At 43.2% G+C, this 22,151-nt stretch overlaps 1 protein-coding gene across 4 annotated transcripts in view; it reads left to right on the top strand.

Annotated features, from left to right (window-relative positions):
- The window catches only part of osbpl8 (oxysterol binding protein-like 8), a 118,001-nt gene that overhangs the window by 1,212 nt on the left and 94,638 nt on the right, over positions 1-22,151 (top strand). For 3 of the 4 annotated variants that reach the window (XM_084049728.1, XM_084049729.1, XM_084049726.1), the window contains exon 2: positions 9,700-9,751. The exons of the other annotated variant lie outside the window; for it this stretch is intronic. The gene's annotated coding sequence lies outside the window, so the exon portion shown is untranslated. The remainder of the gene's footprint in view (positions 1-9,699; positions 9,752-22,151) is intronic. 4 annotated transcript variants of the gene reach the window in all.

The following is a 22,151-nucleotide window of genomic DNA, read 5'->3' as shown; positions in this document are numbered from 1 at the left end:
TGTTGTTGCTTATCACACCACCAGATCTGTAGTTTGAAAACATCCTCCCGCAGCCATGGCATCCTACACAAAGTACACAACATCCTCCTGATGCAGTGTCACATAGTGTCACATAGTGTCACATGTCACAGCAGATGTACCATGTTACGACTTTCACTTGACTAGAGTGAGGAGAAGAGAAACATGACACTAGCGCACACAGTGGTAGCCTTGGATCAAGACTATCATAGATGTATTTTAACAAGTCTTGGCTTTTACTTTTGTATCTATGATATGTATAGTAATATAATGTATAATATATAAATGCAAATGTCATAATCGATAAAATACGTCTGGATCAAGTGTTGATCCAAGGCTAGTACAGTGGTGTGCTCTGTTGCTTTTGCTAATACATGTAATAACAAATATTATGGTGGGACACCCCAAACATTGGTGCCATTTGAACATAATGGTATGCCAAAAAAATGTGCTTGTTTAGTCCCGGTCAATTTAGTATTTACATATTTTCCATTCTCTGAACATTTGCATGTGAATGATGATGTGTAATCCTGGACTTTCCATGTAAGGAAACATTCCTGTCATCAGTGAGGCCTGCAGTCCAGGGTCACAGGGAGACACAGGTCATTTGCCAGTCAAATCGAGTTTCCATCTGTTCCTTCCCAAATAGCTTATTGCTCGTGCACTGCCTGGTACTGGTAGCTATATTGCTTCATTTGAATGTGTCCAGCTGCATGGATAAGCCCAGGACTGCATCGATCCATGTATGTACACAATGTACCTCCTCCCTTTACTGTACACTGCAAAGATTTAGTGCAGCATATAGACCCTGGCTATTGAGGTTGGTTGTCATTTACAGCCAAGTGTTGTTGCAAGTCATTGTAATTCATTTGAAAGTATAACATTTTCAGCAAATCAAATTTAGCTATGCTAGTTCTATTAGCTACTGTATTATGCCAGTATTGTGGGTTAGTGCCATGCTAGAGAAGCAGTATAATAATATTTCTAAGAACTAATCAGATTTTCAGAAGTGAAGAAGTAAATGGATAGTTTTTTGTCAGAGGATCTTCTGTGCATCGGGGTATTTTAGAGCACAGAGGTTTTGTTTATACATTTTGTGTTGATAATAATGATATCCTCACCTCATGTTAACCACTTTCAACCTGGTGTCCCTATTTTTCAGATGTCATTATAAGTGTAAAAGACTTCAAAATTGTCAAACTAAATGCGATCTACAAGATCTAAACGTATCAGAATGTGTTGTGAGCTTGCAGATCTGCTATTTTCACTATTGAAATAAACACCTAAAGTAAATGTACGTTTTTTTATTATTCTGAGATAGGGCTGTGTGATATGGACAAAATCAAATCACAAATATCACAATTTTTTATCAAATATCTTGAAATCATCAATATTGTGATGGGTATGACTATTGGTGCTTTCACAAATATTCACACAATGAGATTTTTTTATGAATAGGCTTAATCATAAATAATGCATGACTATATAATAAATAAGTGGTTAAAGGCAAATAATACAACAGCTAGAACAGTAAGTTAAGTTCATCACTTTTCTGTAATGCAGCATTTAAAGGCAGAAAAACACACTTATGCTGTATTACAATATCCCAAATCCCAGACGATATCTACTTTCATGTTACACTGTCAACATGAATATATTGATATATTGCCCAGATCTATTCTGAAAGAAGTTAAGAACAGTTTCTTTCACATTCTCTTGACATTTTGTTTCACAGAGTTAATTGCAGATTAGTTTCATTTGTATTCAGTTGCGTGTTTGTGGGTCGTGGGATGCAGAAAAATGACTGTACTGGTTAACCCATTCATAAACTCTCAATCAGACTATACTAGAGAGAAGAGAGAAGAGGTCTTGCTTGATAAATATTTCCAAAGACTGCAGACAACCATGGAAAAGAATAAAACTAAGGCACTCTGTCTTCAGGGGAAAATGTCAATCTATATGCCTGAGCACCTTTTTTCCATGGTTGTCTGCACCATTGGAGGCTATTTATCAAGCAACACTTCCTGATTCTGTTTTGTATATTCACCTGTCCTACTAAGAGCTAACCTGGCATTGCCAGACTGATCATGTGGGATCACTCACAAGTTCTCCAAGATATCGTGGAGGAACTTGTGAGTGATCCCTCGTGATCAGTCTGGCAATGCCAGGCTAACTAAGAGCACCTGTTACCGTATATGATCCATAAGAACGAAGCAACAATTCCACCTTTTGTTGTGTAAACCAGTGTTTCCCAAACATTTTGAAGAAGGAGAAGTTAAACTAGTGAAAATAGCAGATCTACAAGCTCACAACGCATCGCTTCGCATCACATTCATTTATGGAAAGTATTCGATTTTTTGTTGGAATTGCTTTTAATTGATGAAAAGTTGTGACTTTCTTCGTTTAAACCTTTTTAAATCTATTGAAATATACATATCGTTTTATGTTTTAATGTAGAAAAAATAAATAAAAGGGATATGTACTTGCAACCTATACAAATTGTTTGGGAAACAGTGGTGTAAACTATAGATTGCTATTGTTTGTGGCCACAGCAAAGTGGCCATATAGTCTTATAATGGACTATTAAAATGCCTGAGGCTTGTGCATCATTAGAGGAATGTATACATACAGGTGGGACATTTAGGCTCAGACTATTGGCTATTTGAGTGACTGGATGCAATTGTCCTAAGCACCAAATGCCCTCAAAAGATAGGTGGTTATCTCACATTTCACATCCAATGACATCACCCAGTGTAAGGCACATAAACAAGATTTAACAATCTGGCCAGCGTTGCTACTTTTAGCTAGCCGAAGGATTATGTAGTTAAAATTAAGCCTTTATTATGTTGCACAGTAGGTAAGTGAAAATCTAATTGGAAGCAGCTTTTGCTATACTATTATTTCATTTGTAGCTTTACACACGGGCCCAGGGTGATTTATTTCTCCACCGAACCTCAGTTGCAGTTGGCATCTGTTAATCAAGCTAAACTAAAAAAGCATGTCTATAATTAATAACCTGTTTAGTGTGATGAAAGGCCACACTTGAGGATGACTCCTTGTGGCAGCCTTCTACTGTAAGCCAGGTCCAGAGGAAAATGACGGAAATTACTGCAGAGTTTCTGGTTTTATTTTTAGTTTCCACCCCCTTTGTATCTCTGGTTACCATCAGTAGAAATCTGTTGCCGGGAGGCTGTATTCATGTTGCTGTTTTGACATTCAGACATGGTAAATCTGTCATCATTACTCCACTCAAAGTGCTCCACAGTGTCAAGCAGAGCTACAGTATGTGTACTTGAGCTGGAGTTGCTGGACATTATGCCACTCCTCATGCAATGACGGGCTATAGGGGAAAGTAAACACCCACAACCACAGTGATGGTTGTAGTGCGTTTGTGGATTTTGCCAGCACTACTAAATTAACTTATTAAATTAAAAGCTTTACCTAGTGGTGATATTATTAATTAGGTCCAATATTTTTTAACAGTTTTTGTCAACTCGGTCCAGAGTATTTTCCGGGAAATGCAGCAATGATATGTGAAGGCTCTTAGGATAGAAGAGCTGACATCTCTTTGCATAAATAGAAGATAAATAGATTAATCTCTTGCTCAGCCAAAACAACTAAACGTTAGTTGCATCAACCTGTTGGGAACAAATCTTGTTCAAATCAGCAAGTATTAAATAACTTGGATGTGCTGTAGTTGTGTACAAGAGTGCACATTATGAAAACATGAAACATGCATGCTGGTCAGTTCTTATTGCCTGGATTAGTCTATCTGCAATTCTACCTTTGTAACAAGAACGACTTTGATTAATAGGAGAACAAAATAACAAACTAGTTGCCTCTTTTTGATCATGATGAGCCCTGAGTCCTCTGAGGCGTGCTGTCTGGAGTCTGCCGTGACTCAGCCCCTCGCCATACCCTTGTGCAGGAATCTTGCTTTACTGCATGCTGGCATAAGGCATGTGTTATTGTCCACCCCAAAATAAAACATTGCCTGAGCTCCTATATGTTGTTACCTGGCCAGGGTGTGTACAGATGGCAGACATAAGAGCATATAACACAATGTCAGCCAGGTTGCAGGAGGCAACAAGAAAGACATATTTAACAAGGATGATGTATTTGACTGACAACACTGGTGTTGATATAGGCCCTATCTGTTGTTGAGAGATAGAACTATTACACAGCAGTCTGATGTGTTTTGTTTTTGCTGGTCAGAAAACAACAAAAAGACACAAGTCGTTTAGTTTTTCTTTTTTCTTACTGTACACGTGGTGCACAGACAAAACATAATAGAGTGCTACAGGGATGAAGTCTTTTTGAATAGAGACACGAAAGTTGTTCCCGTTATGACTTCCTATGGCAGATATGCATTGGGACTTTCTGCATTGAGTTTTGGATGAATGAAGAAAATAAGCTCTGTTGCAAAAAAATCCATGGTTGAGATACCGTATTTAATGGTTTAATTGCTATAATTAATTAATTTTATCAAACAAAATGGGGAGCTTTACTTGTCTGTCACCACAGAACTTGTTTATATAGCCTAAACTGAGGTTGGGCGATGTGGACAAAATCTAATATGTATTTTTTTGATCAAATACCGATATTGTGACGATAATATCAGTTATTTTTTAATTGTTCAAAAATTATCAAAAATAGCAGACCTGAAACTATAAAATAGGCTATAAGTCAGTGATTTAAAACAAGTCTACTCTCATATCACAATATAATATCAATATATTGCCCAGCTATAGGCTAAACCCTATGGGAAAAAGCATTGAGAATCCGATGAGGGAAACTATTGCGAATCCACTTCCGTTCAAGGACTATAAATTGCTCAAATAACTCATTCATTTCATTCCACAAAAAAAGCAGGACTGTTTCAGAGAAATCTTCCAGGACGGTGTTGCACATCTCTCCCCTGCTGTTAAACTTAGCAGAAGCTCTTGTGATCTATGTGGGTTTAGTCCGAGGCTGGGGAGACGGGAGAGTGCCTCTGACGTACGCCAACATTCTCATAATGTAATTCGACTGATCGACTCATTGTTTCCATTTTCAGGTGTTCTTTCTCTTAGCTTGCATAATTGTCTTTTTAAGTCCAGATGACCTAGGAGAGTCGGCCGTGAAGCTAAATGACTGGAGCTGAATAGAATCAGAGGCTGTTGTAATTAAAGAATTCTTTACAAGCACTGTCCTGCTGGGAATGCATCCAGTCTGCTCACTCTGCTAGAGACATTTAAATCTACAGCCATAACGGACACAATAAAAATGATCACATCGCTTGAGTCACAGGAGCAGACTTCTATTTCAGGAGCCAATTGAGGAAGTAGTTTGTTATTATTTTTTATTGTTTCCGGTGTGAATGCACCTACAGTAAGACTTAACCGTTGGCTTGTGGATGAGGTGGGATATAGTTACAGCTAGCTTGGCATTCTTTGGATGTTGTTGTGTGAGTGAGATGATATTGTTTTATCACATGATTGATGCAATCTGGATTTGATTTGAGTTAAACTTTGCGTAATGTCACCTTTGACTCACAAGTGGAAGAATAATCATATATTTATTTGAAATTCTAACTCAGAACATCACATTCCAGACTTAACCCCCCCCCCCCCCCCACAATGTCACAACAAAGCCACAGTCATTGCAGTTAGTCTTAATTTGTCAGGCTCATCATTTAGTTTGGCCCTTGCTTACTGTATATTTATGAGCTGTATGAGTTTGGAAACATTTTTATTTTGCTGCTGTTTAATTTCATTAGAACGTAGTAGTGTTGGTCAAGCACTAGAGAACTAAATAGAGCAAATGCAATGGCCTGGCCTGTAGAAGCAGTCACATTCACGTTTAATGTCTGAATGATTACATTGTGTTTTTTTTATAGGACAGTGCTCTCCCGGGGCCAAAGTTGTCCTTGTTTATTATCGGCTATGATTCCTAAGTGCCGTCTCCTCTGACCCGTGCGATAAACAGGAAGCTATTCATGCAGTTTATTTCTTCTTTATTTAGGCTCATGTCTCTGCTGTCCATTTAGGTTGTTTAGAGCTTTCTAATACTCAAACTAAGTATAATAGCCATTTATGCTAGTTTAAGGTATTAACTGGATTAGCTCTAAACAGCAGGGTTTCCCTATGCCTAAACAGTTGGCCTCTCATGCCAACACAAAGAAGTCCTTGAATGCACCCGTACTTCTTGGAAATACCTTGTTTCTGAGTCTGAATTGAGACTGTAGGCTCAAAAGCCTGTGCCACTCAGTGAAAGAAATCCCTAGAGACCATCAGCTGTCATTTTTGTTCTCTTCCGTTAAGAAGATGCTCACTAAACCTTTTTAAGCCATCAAGTGGCACCTGTAAACTCTCGTAATAGTCAAGGAAGGGGGTCCAAATCTTGAAGACATTTTGAAGACCCTTTAAGTATGTATTTGATTTTCTCTAGTTTCAAGAAATACATAGTCCCTTTAATCCACCTGGTAAAGCTGGGTGGAGACTGTTGCTTCCATGAAAGGAGGATAAGTCTCCTCGCGAGCAGAGATGTAAAGGCTATGATTACATGTGCTTTGCCTCGTAACGGGTCTCTGGCGTAAAGCCAAATAGTGCACAAATGGGGTTGGGAGTGATGACAGCATTGCAATCATTTTAACCACTTTTTTTATATTGGCACAAAAGCCTTTCCAGATGGGGGTCCACAGCCAACAACATATCAATGTGGGGGTCCTTGACATGAAAAAGTTTGAGAACCACTGCAGTAGAGGATCCACGATACAAAAGAGTTGTGCTGGGATCTCTGATCCCATGGCGGCAGTACTACAAGAGGTGGCCTCTCTCTTTAGAAGTCTGGGATTGTGTTGATTGATTCATTGATTGTATTTTATTTAATGGATAAATAAGAAAGAAAATGAGAGAGAGAGAGAGAGAGATTATTATCTATTTTAGAAACAGTAATACGTAACATCCATAGTATCTCACAAACAAACAAACAAACAAACAAACAAACAAAGGTTGATCTAAGTCCTTGACCTGTTCTCCTCAGCTCTGCCTCCTCCAGGTCCATCTGACTATCATGCTGCAGCCACCTGGCTGTGTTAGCTGGCTTCACTAGGGGCTCCTTGTTCCATGGAAGTGTGTAATGCAATTAACTTGGCCACTGGAGGGTGGAATGGAAGAGGAGGGGACAAGGACCTGTTTTTCCCTTTTACTCTCTCTCTGGAACATTGTTTATACAGACTACCATTGCATATAGATAACTATTTCTTCCCTCATGTTGGCCTATTTTATGCTTCATCACACGTTGGAAATAACACATTTTCAATTGAAATATACGACACATAGGCCAACTTGTCCATGTGCTTCAATGTTTTTCAATACTCGACTGTTCCTGTCATGTATATCAAGACAAATTAAAGGGAAAAACCAACATAAAGGGCCCTATCTTCCACTCAGTGCAAGACGATGCTGAGGGGCAGCACAATCATCATTGCTATTTTCCATCCAATGCGGCTGTAATTTTTCTAATACCCAGCACCCACGTATTTAGATATAAATGATATTGGGCCCATTTAGCGCCCATGTTGGTCTTAAAATGAGGTGAGGTGCAGTGCTATCTTACACACAGAGTGAAGAGTCAAAAAGTGATTTAGACGTGCAGTGAAATGGTGACGGTCTAATGTCTAGCGTAGTACCCCAACACAGCATTTCCCTGCTATTTTAGAGAGAGCATTAGATAGTAGATTGACCTGTTCGTATATTGTATGTGGGTTCACAGTCACAATGCGCCCCCACACTGCTTGCAATCAAAAGTCTGATTCAAAGTACCTATAGAAATGGCAGATAAGGTCTGCGCTATGAGCTTGTAGATCTGCTATTTTTGAATAGCCAAAGTATAAAATAATGGTGGTTACACAGATGTGTTGAGTGTTCCCGGTTTTAATGGGTTAAATGGTGACCATTCAGTGAACCCTGTGGATGTGGAAGAGACCACTCCCATCAGGATGGAATCATAATGATAAAAGTGATCACTCAGATATTATATTGATTTACAGTGAACCTTCCCTCTTAACGGGACAAGTGGACCCAAACCAGAATATGGTGAAGGATGACTCATCTGAACATATAATTGTTTCTCCATAGACCAGTATCCATGGTTTTTACGGCAACGCATTTTCAAACGTGCATTTGTCCCTATAATGAGGGGTTTATATACTGTGCAAACATGTACATGTAGCTATCGACGGACTGTTCTTGCTGACACGGACTGTTCTTGCTGACACAGTCTGATCACCTTCTGCATTGACATTCTCATCACCTGACAAAGAATTGCTCTTCTGTTTTTCTTCACATATTGCACTGAATGAAGTAATGAACGAGCATAAGCATCATGGTCATCGAATGTGCACTTTCGACCACAATTTCCAACCTCATTTACTGATGTCTTTCCCGTAGATGGAAATGCAGAGCTCAATCATGTGATTAGTCACATTAGTCACTGTTGTTTGTGACTAGGAATTAACCCTTTTTCATAGTTACGAAGATATTTTTCTCTTGCCAAAATCGAGGTCAACTGGCCTGCTCAGTATTTTATACATGCCACAAGCTGAGTGATTGGTTGCTAATTGCTCAATTGTGTCATGCTGTACACAGTAGTATACCCCTATGAAAGTAGATGGATTTATGTTATGCTTCTTTAGGTTACTGTTCATTTAATTTGTCACCCGTGTCACGTGTGTGTGCGTGTCCTTTTCTGGCTTCTGTGACACAGCAACCTCAGCTCTGACCCGCCCGCTTCTCCCTGGAGGAGAGTGTTCACAGTCGGATGCTTTCATTGGTAGCTCGTCTTCTTTGACAGCCAGAGCACCAGTACATGTGGCACGTGCACACACGCATGCACACACATAACATACAACACACCCTGATCAAATAACAGTAATCGCCAGCGGCCAGGCGAGCAAACTGCACAAGGAAGAGGATGCTCACACTAGATCTCAAGATCAAAGAAATAACCTCTCCCCCTTTCCGCCCATTTTTTAATGAATTCTCAAGTAGGCATTGCCCTTCTGTTTCATTATTTACTGGGCTCTATACATGCCTCTTACTCTTAGCTTATGCATTAATTACCAAAATGTGTACATGAACAGTGAACTGAGAGACCAGTAAATGTGACGCCTCTCACTGTCAGTAATGGCACCTCCCAGGGTCTTTCTGTTTCTCATGTTTGGGACGTTAGTTAATAGCTCCTCCATGTTGTCCCTAGTTAGTAGTCGTGCCATGCTGTCACACAGCATGTTCCTTCTGCAGGCCTGCATGCTGCTGCTGCCCACTGAGATAAATCCTGTCTGCCAGGACCAACGTTTCCCTGATGGGTCTTAGTTACCCCGAGACTGATGTGCTAATTGGCTGAGCCATTAATGGTCTCCGTCCAACGGGAATAAGGAACAGCGCTTCTGGAGGCGGGCCAAAGCTGCACGCCTACTCTGAGCCCACTGTCATGGATGAGATTAGTCAACCGCTGTTCGTCCATAGAAAAGCCATACACCCGCGCGGTGCGCGCACACATGCATAGAGGAAAATGCACTCTCGGTCCGAATAGAGAGGCGTTGAGAATGTAGGCAGCCTTCTAGCAGCACCAGCTTACATATGGGAGCAAAGGAAAAAACATTGTGATCATCTCTCTCTCTCCCTCTGTGTCTCATAGGCTTGCTGTGTTATTACTGTGAGAGCGCTTTCTGCTGCACAAGCTGCATGAGGTAGGTCCTATATTGGCTATATTTGTCCTCTGCTTGGCTGTATCATGTATATCTGAATGTTTGGGCTTCTCTGGATTTCGTGTGTGTGTGAGAGACTGTGTGTGTGTTTGTGAGAGAGAGAGAGAGAGAGAGAGAGAGAGAGAGAGAGAGAGAGAGAGAGAGAGAGAGAGAGAGAGAGAGAGAGAGAGAGAGAGAGAGAGAGAGAGAGAGAGAGAGAGAGAGAGAGAGAGAGAGAGAGAGAGAGAGAGAGAGAGAGAGAGAGAGAGAGAGAGAGAGAGAGAGAGAGAGAGAGAGAGAGAGAGAGAGAGAGAGAGAGAATACAGGACAGTCATGTGGGGCTGATATGAATCTGTATGAGGTGAAGTATTGTGTCCAAATACTATGGGACAGAAGTCCCGAGCTGAGTGTGCTCTACTGTCAGTGGATAGAGGGTGCAGACTCTCAGTCTATAGGAACAGTCCGCACTCACAAGGTTCCTATAGAGTAGTATAGAGAGTGAAGATGTATGTCACATACTGTACATACGTCACGAATGGATGCCAGGCTTGCCAGGGATCTATCGGTCTGTGTTATGTTTTCCTTTACTGTGCTGTCCCATATACAAGTAGGTGCTGTGCCTCTTTGTAGCAACTTCCTCTGTAATTGCTAATAGTTAATAGTACTAATATTCGTATTGCAAATAAAAATGTCATGCACATTTCACTTTAATACAAGAAATGCATATCAAAGTGCGTTAAATGTTTGCACTATATTAAAACAAATAAGACAATTCACAAGAATTTGCAATATCAGAGTACAATATCAGAGTAAGCTGTCATGTAAATAGAGCACAAAGAAAACAAGTACTGTAAGTGAAGGAAACAATTTGATCCTTTGCCAATTTTGCAAGTTTGCCCTCTGACAAAGAAATTAACTAGTCTATAATTTTAATGGTAGATAAATAAATAGATATAACCTGATTTGCATTTAATTGTCTCGCATACTGTAAGTATTTGATCTCCTTTCTTGGCAACAACGTTACTTGTATTTGGTCACCAGTTTCTCAGGAGGGATTTTGGTTCGAAATTCAAAAATGTAAGGAATACAAAATGACCATCAATCTGGGGCTTCACACAAGATCACGCCTCGTCGGGTATCAATGCTCATGAGATAGTAGGGAGCAGCCCAGAACTACATGGGAGGAACTTGTTACTGATCTCAAGGCAGCTGGGACCACAGTCATGCTTTGGGGTTGTTTCTCTGCTAAGGGGACAGGACGACTTCACCGTATCGAGGGAAGAATGGACGAGGCCATTCAATCTTGGGTGACAACCTAAGTGACAAAATGGGTTGTGGATGGGTCTTCCAGCACCACAATGCCCCAAAACATCCCTCCTGAGATGCGCACACACCTGGTGACCAACTACTAGAAACGTCTGACTTTTGTGCTGGCCAACAAACAATGAATTCTCCTATAAGTCGTGTTTTGATAGGGGTTCAAATGCTTATTTCACACAATTAAATGCAAGTCAATTTATATCTTTTATATTTGTGATTTGTCTGGAATTCTTTTCTGATATTCTGTCTCTCACTGTTGAAATAAAACTGCCATTAAAATGATAGACCATTCATTTGTTTGTCAGTGGGCAAACTTACAAAATCGGCTATTAATAATTTCCTTCACTGTACTTTGTGCTACAAAGTAACTACGATAGCAGTTAGACATCAAACCTAGCTTGTCTAAATGACATGCTCTTTAAATAACATGCTAAATTTCTGTGGGCAAAACGAAGCATAATCTATGATAGATGTATCCTTTATTTTGTCCACAGATACTAATTTTGTTATTCAGATATGTTGTTTATTTGTTCACAGATGCCATGAAGGTTATTTAGATTAAACCTCATAGCATCTGTGAACAAGTAAACAACATATCTGAATAGCATCATTTTAGCATCGATCTAACTAGGCAAGTACAATAAGAAAGAAATATGTTATTAGCTTAGCACTCTTTGTGCTTTTTGTTTTCCCCTTTCTATCACCATTTCTCTGTATTTCTCCCTTCGTTTGGTGTCCTATTTCTCAGGTGTCTCTCTGGGATCCTTCACTGATGTTGATGGTTGATCAGTCAGATAGCCGTGGTAGCATGTGCTTGTAGGGAAATGGGGTCAGACTCGGTGCAGTCTCCTTGACACTGCATGTGCCCTTACCATTCTCATCCAGATGTCCCTCCTGTGGATCAGATCAGTGAGTGATGGCGCACAGCAAAGATTTAGTTTTAGGCCCCTCATTTAATTTCAAAGTGTAACATTGGTTTGATTTTATTCGTCCTTCATCATCACCAATATCTGCTCACACTAGCAGAAATACACCAGTGTATCTCAGACACCCGCATTCGTATTTCTGCCCTTTCCCAGAATCAATGTATCCAACATTGCTTTATAACTTCAATATCAACAGGTTTTCTCAATATTGCTCTCACTGTTTCCATTGCTATTGTATAAGTGAACAATTCATGCTACTTTATAGCTGGCCAGGACTCTCTCAAAAACGAGATGCTGTGATCTCAAGAGACCACCATTCTGGAAATGTGGAAGTTGACAAAAATATAATAAAATATATGAATTCCTCTCAACTGAGCCAGTGAACCTCTGCAAGTTGTGTCATTGAGTGACAGGAGGGACACCAAAGAAGAAGAACCAACATTTTAAAGTGTGTATGTGTACAAAACTGGTATGTTTCCCCCCTTGGCTGATACCAAAGTGTTCAGTCAGAAGCAAAATTAAACAGGAACTAACTAACTAACCTTTACTTGGAATTAATTCTCATTAGCTCACTATAGCATTTGCGTTCCTCATGTGTTGGGATTGGTTATACCACACTGATCATTATTAGCATTATCAGGGAGTATTGTTGTGCAAAACATTCCAATCACTATATGCTCGTTCTGGACATTCTCCAAATTGCTAAAGGTTGTCATCAGTCAGTCATTTAAAAAAAAAAAACAGATAAGATAAGAGATTGGTTATATAAAACACATTTTGTATTTGGATTGGATGAAAATAGAATTTAGTGAAGAATGTGGCTGTGTTCCAGAGTCTGACACAATTGGATTTTTAATTATGTTGGCTTTGGGATAACATGCAACCCCCCCAATCACAGGTTAGCAAATAGTGTTCAATTCTCAGTGGTCATGGCATGGCTTATAATAACACTCCTCCCTCTGCTTACATGCTTGATTAATTTTACACAGACCCTGACCTACATGGGCATTTATTCTGTTTAAAGATGGCCCCTCAAGCACACACGCACGCACACCGCCACTACCACTTCCTGACAGGCTGATATTTCTTAAGTGGCTTGGCCATTGATTTTTCTCCATTGGAGAATCCTCCATCCTGTCCAGAATGCTCTGGCTCTTATAGCCCTCAAAAAATGGACCTCTCCATACAATGTTGGATGTCAGAGGAAATTAAGTGTGTCTGTTTGTCTCTGTGTGTGACCAACCGTGTACTGCTTCACCAGTACATGCGTGGCTGCGAGCGAGAGAGGTAACAGTATCTAGACTCGAAGACAGACAGTGTCCCAGAAGGAAGCTGCCAGCTAGTTCACTTTGTCACCTTTTTTGTCTGTCTCTGGCTGGAAATGCTCTTCCCTGCTCTGTTTTTACACTCCTCTGACACTCCACTAGGGAACATTGATTTACTTACCTGTGTTACACCTGTACCTTGCAATGGGGGAGACAGACACCCCATCCCCCTCGTCTCCCCCTGTCAGACATTTTTGAAATGCGTTTGTCTGTCTGTCTGTTTGAGGAGCAGCAGTCTCAAACCACTCTGGTCAGATTATGATCGCTGTCCCTTCCTACCCTTCGGGACAGAATGACAGTGTCAGTGAAAATGATTGACTGTAATCAATCAGGACTGCGCAACAGCACGAGGCACCTTGGCTCTTCCCTCTCCTGCTAATGACTGTAAAGATAGACAGAGACAGCTGGCCTTTCAATCCCAACCCATGCCTGTTTTATTCATATTTAAAACCACTTAAATCTTATGTACTTACTTGAACTTTTTTGACCAGAGTGCAGCAGGGCTCAATATTAGGTCTGCTTCTTTTTTCACTCAACACCAAATCTCTTCTGCAAAAATAGCAGATCTACAAGGCAAGCTCACAGGCCCCAGGCCAGAATGGGGATGCTAGGGTTGAAGTGAGCAATACAATGTGTGAGGGGTATGGGGGCATGACTTGACCTAAATTGGCTCATGATGTGCTCAACTGTAGCACCAGCACCACCAGTGAATGCATTGCCTTTTGAATCTTTATTTGAGCCACAAAGGGATTACAAAACAATTGTAATGAGACTACGTGTGTCACTCTTTTTTAAATGTATTTTGCTTTACTTAACATAATGTAGTTTGTAGAGCAGCGTTTCCCAAACTGGGGCCCGGGCACCCCTTGCGGGGACACCAAAGATCAAAGGCCTTGTGAGGCCATGTCTGTTTGTAGGTATCTTTTAAACTTGTTGCACAAAGTCATCTCTAACTCCCACATGTAACATCATTGTGAATACTAATACAATAATACTAAACACTAATAATATAAATGTAAGTAAAAAAATCACACCCAGTGTGAAGTGGGCGGTGTGTGGTCATCACAACATGACTCACTTTAAAAAAAGGATAAATGACTTTTTTTAAAGTCCATACTGCTATTCATAGGGCTGCACATGTGTCATGTGTTTCGCTAGCCAATCACAGTCCTGAATTTGCAAAGTCAGCCAATCACATTACAGTTAGTGGTGATGACACTAGCTGTAATGGGATTGGCTGATATGAAAAAAGTATCGATTTGCATTAACAATGGAAGGGTTAGGGAGTACACAAATGTTTTGGTCGGTGTCCAAAACTCACTTATAGGGGGCGGCTACACCGCCCCAAAAAATATAGCAATAGCAGATGTACAACATGTAGCAGATCTCACAACATGTCGCATTGTGAGGAGTTGTGAGCTTGTAATTTAGCAATTTTCGCTATTCTTGTACGAGTATAGAGCCTAAGTTGTTAACATGTTCAAATACACACACAAACACAAACACACACACACACACACGCTTGTTTTTCACATGTGTGTGTGACTGTGTGTGTGTGTGTGTGTGTGTGCACGTGTGGGGGGTCTCATCTTTGTCAGATGTAAGATGTGAGGGAAAAGGGTTGGGAACCACTCAAGTCAGGAAGCTGAGGATAGAGAGGGAGAAGGACATGCTACAATGGACCTTGGCCAAGAATCAAACCGAGGACGTTGCAATTATGTGTTCTTTGGTCCTTTAACGAGCCTCCTCATAGACAAAGAGGGGCCTTCCGCTTAGCCAGCGAGACCGTTTGCCTGTGCTTTCTAGGCCGCGAGGACAATTATACAGCTTAGATGAACAGCCCTGCTTCCACACCGGACCTCATGGTGCTCCAGTCGGCCGTCGCAAAATTGGCCACCTCCATACCGGCCCCTATGGCCGCGTTTGAAGACCTGAAGACCCCTACACCCGAGTCCAAACTCTACACCTCTTTGACCAGACTCGCCACGGCTATGGCCGCGCATGCAGACCTGAAGACCCCTGCACCCGAGTCCGGACTCGACAGAACTCGACTCGACACATTGTGCGCCCACATCGACCAACTGGGCGCCCTGGTGGCCAAATGACCTCCAGAAATGACCTAGAGAAGAAGCCTGCCTCAGCGAAGGCATACCCACAGCGGACCTGCCCGGGCCCCAGGACGCACCTTTTCGTGGCCAGGGGGCAGGAGCCCTTCAAGCAGGCCCTCGGCTGGAAGACCCTCGTCAGCGAGGAGACCCCCACCGCAGACATTGAAGACTTCGCGAGGTTCCTAAGGGCGACCTGCGAGGAGATGGACGCAGCTGGGAAGCGAGCTGTCGCGCGAATTTCTCGTGCTATCGGAACCTTATGGAAGGCATCATTCCGAAGCTACACCACGTCATCAGACACGACTGGCACCGCTATTCGGACAGCGTCATGGACGATTGGCAGCGCAGCGCCACTTTCGCCGACCTAGCCGACTTCGTGTCTCTGTACGCCGAAAGACGGACTTGCTACGAGGCCGGCGTCTATGACCTCCGAGGCCGCCCCCATTTCAGGACGGATGCCACAGACCGGTACCCGCAACATTTGACGCGGTCAAGGACGGCACACAGGCGTGTGACATCCCTACCGTCTCCCCAGCGCCGCCCCATCCCAGCACTGCCTCGACTGAACATCAGGCTGCAGAGTCGGAGACAAACCCATCGGACCTGCAGCCCAGGGTGTGGCAGATGCGGCTGCCCCTCAGACCCGTCATTCCACCTCTGTAGAGGCCGGCATGTGCGGGCTCGAGCAGGGCCCGCCGCTGATGTATGTTCTCATCGACTGTTTGCAGGCAGTCGGCAGCCACCATTCGATAGCGGCTGCCCAGCCGCTGGACCCATGGAGCCACTACGGGATCATACCGAGGAGAGTATTGAACCTGCACTACGCACAGCTATACCGGCGAGCGCAGAGCCAGGTCTGCTGAGCCCCACCTGTACCACAGCGCCGCTGCAGCCCGTGCTCCGCTCTCACGAGACAGACCAGCAGCAGCCTGCGGCAGAACCCACGGTCACACCCACGCCACGTCACCTAGGAGACATCCCTCCTCGTTGCGCCATCTTCTACGCAGATGGCTCAGGGGGGGGAGGGCCCACCAGCAAGACGCCCCCCTCCTGCAGCAAATGACATCAACCTACAGCTTATCCTCGGACACGAAGATTCCTTTAAGTCACCACAAGGAGCGCATGTGGTACCTGGACACCACAGTGACTCCATGCAATTAGTCCCTTACATGGGACCAACAACGATAGCTATCGCCTGGCAATCAAACGAGGCTGGGCGAAGCCCGTTCCAACATCAATGCCAGACTTCGCAGCAGTGCCTGCCCCCCGATGACATAAGACTAGAAATGACAATGCCATGCTCCTGGGGGGGGAGAGGCCCACCTGACGCCTCAAGGTGTGCTGGGAGAATAGAGATACGGCCCCCAGAATTACCACCATTTACAACGCAGAGAGTCTTTATAGACCCACAGGATGCAGACTCCACTGGCAAACCACCCACAAACACGACACGCCGATTCACAGCCGGCAGGAAGGGACCCCACGAGTCCCGGTCCAACCGAAGTACGAACCTCATCGGAAAGAGCCGGGAGCTACGAGAGGTCTTAGGAACACAGGTGCTCTCCGAAGAAGTGCTCTCCATCGCCTTGACCGAAGCCATTCTAAATTCAAGACCTTTGGGCTACGTGTCTAACTTAACAGACCCAGGCCCAGGGAACAGTGAAGCCTCGTTGCCTCAAGCCTTCTACCCAGAGACCGAGGTGGAGCGAGGCACGGGACCAGGAGGTACAATCCAAAACGATTCACATAGAGGTCAGGTAACAGAATCAATGTCGATGTCAAGTGTACGATGTGTGAGCGCACAACGTCTAGCTGGGAGCACGATTGCCATGATGTCGATTGTTACCCTCGGCTTTGTTACCATGGTGTTCTATGTCGTCGTGTTTACACACCGTCACAGACATAAGATCCTCCTAAGCCACTTAGGTCAACCTCCCCACAGCTATACCGGGATCACTGGCTGCATAGCACATCCATCCACATCACTCGTACCCGTCGGAGACGCAGAACTTGACTGGTACGAATTCACTCTCCCGGCCAATCATCGGCATAAAGAGGAGAGCGCACTCACCTTGCCCGACGTCCGTCATAGAGTGCCATCAATTGTGGCACAGCAACGCAATAACGCAATACACCCACGAGAGACCAAACTGGCCCTCCTGCCAAGGGAGCCCCTGGGGATCCGGTATGTCAGAGGCCCCAACCCGCAGGAAGACGAAGGCCTAGCGCACCAACGCGACAATCTGAAGGGGCACTGGCATTCCGCCAGCCTCACCTCCTCTACCCAATTGACCGTTTGGACGCACCCAACAGGATGGGTTTATGCGTTCATGCGTTGGAGGCAGACCCTAGGATGGATATGGTGCATGTTGAACGCCTTGCAGTATCTCTGACAGTCCGAACCGGGCAGAGAGCACGCACAGGTTCTCCACCCCTATCATCAGGAGGACATCAATCAAAGACTAAGAAATAATAACGAACATCATCGCTTGGTGGAATAGTGACATGATCCTGTCACTAGGGGGAGTGTTACCAAGGCGACGATGACGATGAGACGGTCGTCCCGAATATGGACACAACGCCAGTGTGACGTAGTCTTACGACTGCATGACATCATACCCTACCCATAAATGCTAGGGCGCAGTCAGATGGCACCAGTCGGACGGTTTGAATAAGCAATAATAAATAGTAATACTCAATAGTAATAATAAGTAGCAATAATCATTGGTAATAATAAATAGTTATAATATTCATAATAATACTTAGATAAATAGCAGGCCTCTTCACTTCATAGGTTAAGTGATTCAGGACAGTAATCCGGGCCTGTGAGCACACCGCGGCGGTCATAACAGCCAGCGCTTAGAAATACAGTCCTTTTAGATTCTTGAGGCTACCTCCTCAACAGACACTTTATCCAGTCACATACCACCGGCGCACCCTCTGAATTGTCCTTCTGAACAACAACTTTTGCAAAGTGCTCGCATTGGCGCGTCTCAATCACTGACTCCTCTTGGCAGTATCTCATATTTCTGGGAAAGCACACGGGCAGCAGTACAGGACGGACACGTGCAATGCACTGCTCCTAATAGATCTGACTGCCTGACTCTCATCTAAACGGAATTAACCCATTCAGACCTGAGGCCGATTCTACAAATGTCTTCTAAATCTTAACAGTTTTCTAAAACGTCAAGGACCCCCAAAATGATATGTATAATGGCCGCGGACCCCCATCTCAAAATATTTTAGTTCCAGGGACCCCCAGAAGCAAAGATTTGAGTTACAAATGTTCGCTTTAAAAAAATATATTCAAAAGATTTTTTTTTTTTTTTTTTTTTTAAATAGCAGATCTACAAGCTCACGGCACGCTATGAGCTTGTATATTTGGGTTAAGTTGTGTGCCAGCCTGACCAACTGAGCTAGACAGTGCCCAGTGCAAGCGACAGGTCAGTCTTGCACGCAATTCTGAGGATATTTGTGGATCCAAGCTTGGACTCTGCATTCTAGAAAAAGAAACAATGTGTGGTGGTCGTAAAGAAATTCGTAAATCTGTGTGTTGCAGGTCCGCGTGATGATGATGTAGCTTGTTTTCTCCACTAATGCTCATGAAGTAGGAGACTGTCCTTCCCACTCTGAAAGTGGCGTATACTAAGAGAAAATGATGAAGCCAGTGTGATGCCTGCAACCCAGACAGCCCAGAACAGGTGCTTTGGAGTAATCCCCTATAGCCGTTTTCTCCTGTTTCGATTCACAGCCGCTGCCAGGCCACTATCTTGGGATTCCCTGTCCGTGTGTCCTATGTCTTTGGCAGTGATGAATAATTCCAAGCTCACAGAGCGCTGTAGGACAGCTCAGCGAGATTGTGATGGGTAAAGAGTAGCAGGGTGGAGGGCAGACTAGTAGTATAGAACAGGGCGTAACTGGCAGTCCCATATGCTAAGCATTAAGCAGTACATCCAGATAGAGAGGAAGAGGAGGGGAGGGTTTCCATGTGGTCCATTTTACTCAATTCATCATCATGACAGACGATACATTATCAACAACAACACAAATAGCAATAATAGATTTTATTTATTTATGGGGGGTGGGGCTTGACCCAGTAGGTCAAATGGCAAGAGAATAATCAAGTTGGGACTCTGAAACATAATTTACAAATTCCTTCAGCCATGTTTCTCCTATAATTATATGCAATCACTAAGGCTGTTATCTTCAATCCTTTTCATGTCAAGGGCACAAGGTCACAAATAGATTTTTGTACAAGATAGTACAGCCGTATAACTGTCGGTTGATGCTGTGTAAAATTTGAGAAACGTATTTTTTTTAATGGGGATTTTATACGCGTTCTTAATGTGATATTTCACATTTTTATGTGGATGCTCTCAAACACCTCTTGAGGACCCCTTGTGCTTGCTGAAACTCATGTTGAGATCCACTGCACCAGGTTCATGGTATATCCATTTGCGTTGTTACCTCAGTTAGTCCGCCTGTTATCCTTGAGAAGTTAAGCTATAGTTCACACAGCATTGGTTTTACCAAGGCATTCATTGAGTACTAGTATCCTTCCGCTGTTGGCACAAAAACACTCCATTGCTTGAAAATTACGACAGAAATTCATAATTAAGCTTTATATTATTCAGTCTAAAACAAATGGATAAAAGGCTGTTACAGAACAGTGGTGTTGTTTCATGGTATAACTATCCAGATGAAAGTCATTTTTTAAATTGCAACAGGGACTGGAACTGATTGGCACCAAGAACCAAAGCTAACCTTCCCTGGAAAACAAAATAACCCTGAACCCCTCCCACTGCTATGCAAAGCCCAGTGGAGAAAAAAATGCTAGACCTATTAAAGACAACATTTGTTCATGTTTCCCACTTCATCTGTGTGGTAGCTGGTTCGGGCTGAGTCAGAGATTATCGTAAGGTTCTTTTAAGAAAGTATGGAACACATCTGTTATTCTCTGACAGGTCCTCGAGTGCCAAAGGCTTTATGAAATCTGTGTTGGGTCGAGTTAAGGATGCAAGAGTACATTGTCTGAGCAGCAGCAGCTCCGAATTTGAGATTCACTGCCTGCCTCTGTCTGTCTTTTTGCCTATTTGTCTGTAGAAAATCGAGTGGGGGGGGCGTTGCTTATTTGCCTGTGTCTGCTTGCTTGACTGGGTTCAACGGACACTTCAATGACAAAAGGGACCTTTTTTGAGGGTTAGGGTAACTTTCAGGATGAAGTGGATGGTCTTCTAGGCAGAGGAAAGAATATTTGTCACTTGCCATTTTTTCTTTGGATAGATCCATGTTGTCTTTAATTAATTTGTATGCCTTGATTTCCTCATCTGTTCATAGCTAGCTGTCCTTCCATTTTCTGTTGTGGAAGAGTTCCTTCTATTCCCGACCTATACCAATTTTGCCAGCCAGATGTGCACTCGCCTCATCTCATGTGTTATATAGAAGATGTTACATTGAAGACTCATGCATTCACCTTAGGAGCCAAAGTATGAGCAGTTCAGGAAGACCGACAGTGACCGACAGTGACTTTCTCTGTCGAATAAAGGACTTTGTGACGCCGCCACAGAGCGAGAGTCTGTGTGATGTGACACTGTTGATGCCGTGCCCATTGCTCAGTCTATTGCCATTTTGTAGTGTCACGTCTGCAGCCCGTCATCCTATTATCTCTTATCACTACAATGTGGCTTTAATAAATTGAACTTGAAACATCCTTGCCAACTTCCCCGGGGGGGCATGCATGGCCATCACTGTTCGAGAGGTCTTATTTGTTCCTGATGAGATTGCCCTTTCGATGATCAAGTTACTGGTCTGAGAGCAGCGGATTAAGGCTTTTCAAATAGACAAACAATGATCTCGGGGGGCAGGAGGTGGCGTGCTGAGGGGGGTCAGGTGTTAGCCCAGGTAGAACTGTGGAGCAAAAGCTATTAAAAAATATCCACGCAAAATGGCAATCAGCTTAAGTGGCCGCTTCTTATCAGCTTGAAAGCATTGGTGGCATAGCCAAGCTTTGTCAGGCAGCTGCTGAGCAGAATATAATCTTCCAGAAAGCAAACTAGCATGTAGAGCATTAATATCGGCCAGTCCTTCATTGGGTAGTAGAGTGTTGCAGGTAGTACTGCACCTGAACAAAGGGACCTAGTGATAATGCTTTTTGACAGCATACACACACACACAAACGCACACACAGACACACACGTTTGTTTGTTTTTATCTCTGCACAGAGCCTTCCACAAACCATATTCAGCATATATGAGGGTGGCTGCGCCTGCGGCTCACAAGATTCCTGGTTCGATGCCCGCCTCTTCCTGGTTTTGTGTCCTTGAGCAATACACTAAACCCTTAACTGATTCCGATGAGGGTGGTTCCTTCTTTGCATGGTTGTAATGCGCTTTGAATAAAGGCACTGTGGAAATGCAGAGCATTTATGTCAGTTTTATGAAATGGGGCTGTGTTTAAAATCCATTTAAATGTGTTTCCAGTTGCAGCCACTCTCAGCAGGTGTCTAGTTGTGCATCCGAGTTATTTTTGCGTTTGTTTGTCTGATGTCATGCAGAGATTATGATTATAAATTATAATTCTTTAAACGGTGGAATGAGTCATTATCTCGCTTGCAGTTTTCCATACACACACGTGCACACACACATACTGCTGCACGTCCTTTGATGTTGTGATACAGTTTTGTTTGCACAAAACCTGAACTATCTTTTCATCTGTGTGTTCAAGT

This window comes from Gymnoscopelus microlampas (genome assembly GCF_963454915.1).
Source record: "Gymnoscopelus microlampas genome assembly, chromosome: 23".
NCBI lineage: Eukaryota > Metazoa > Chordata > Actinopteri > Myctophiformes > Myctophidae > Gymnoscopelus > Gymnoscopelus microlampas.
Note: the sequence above shows the minus strand (reverse complement) of the source record. Positions and strands in the feature narration are given on the sequence as shown.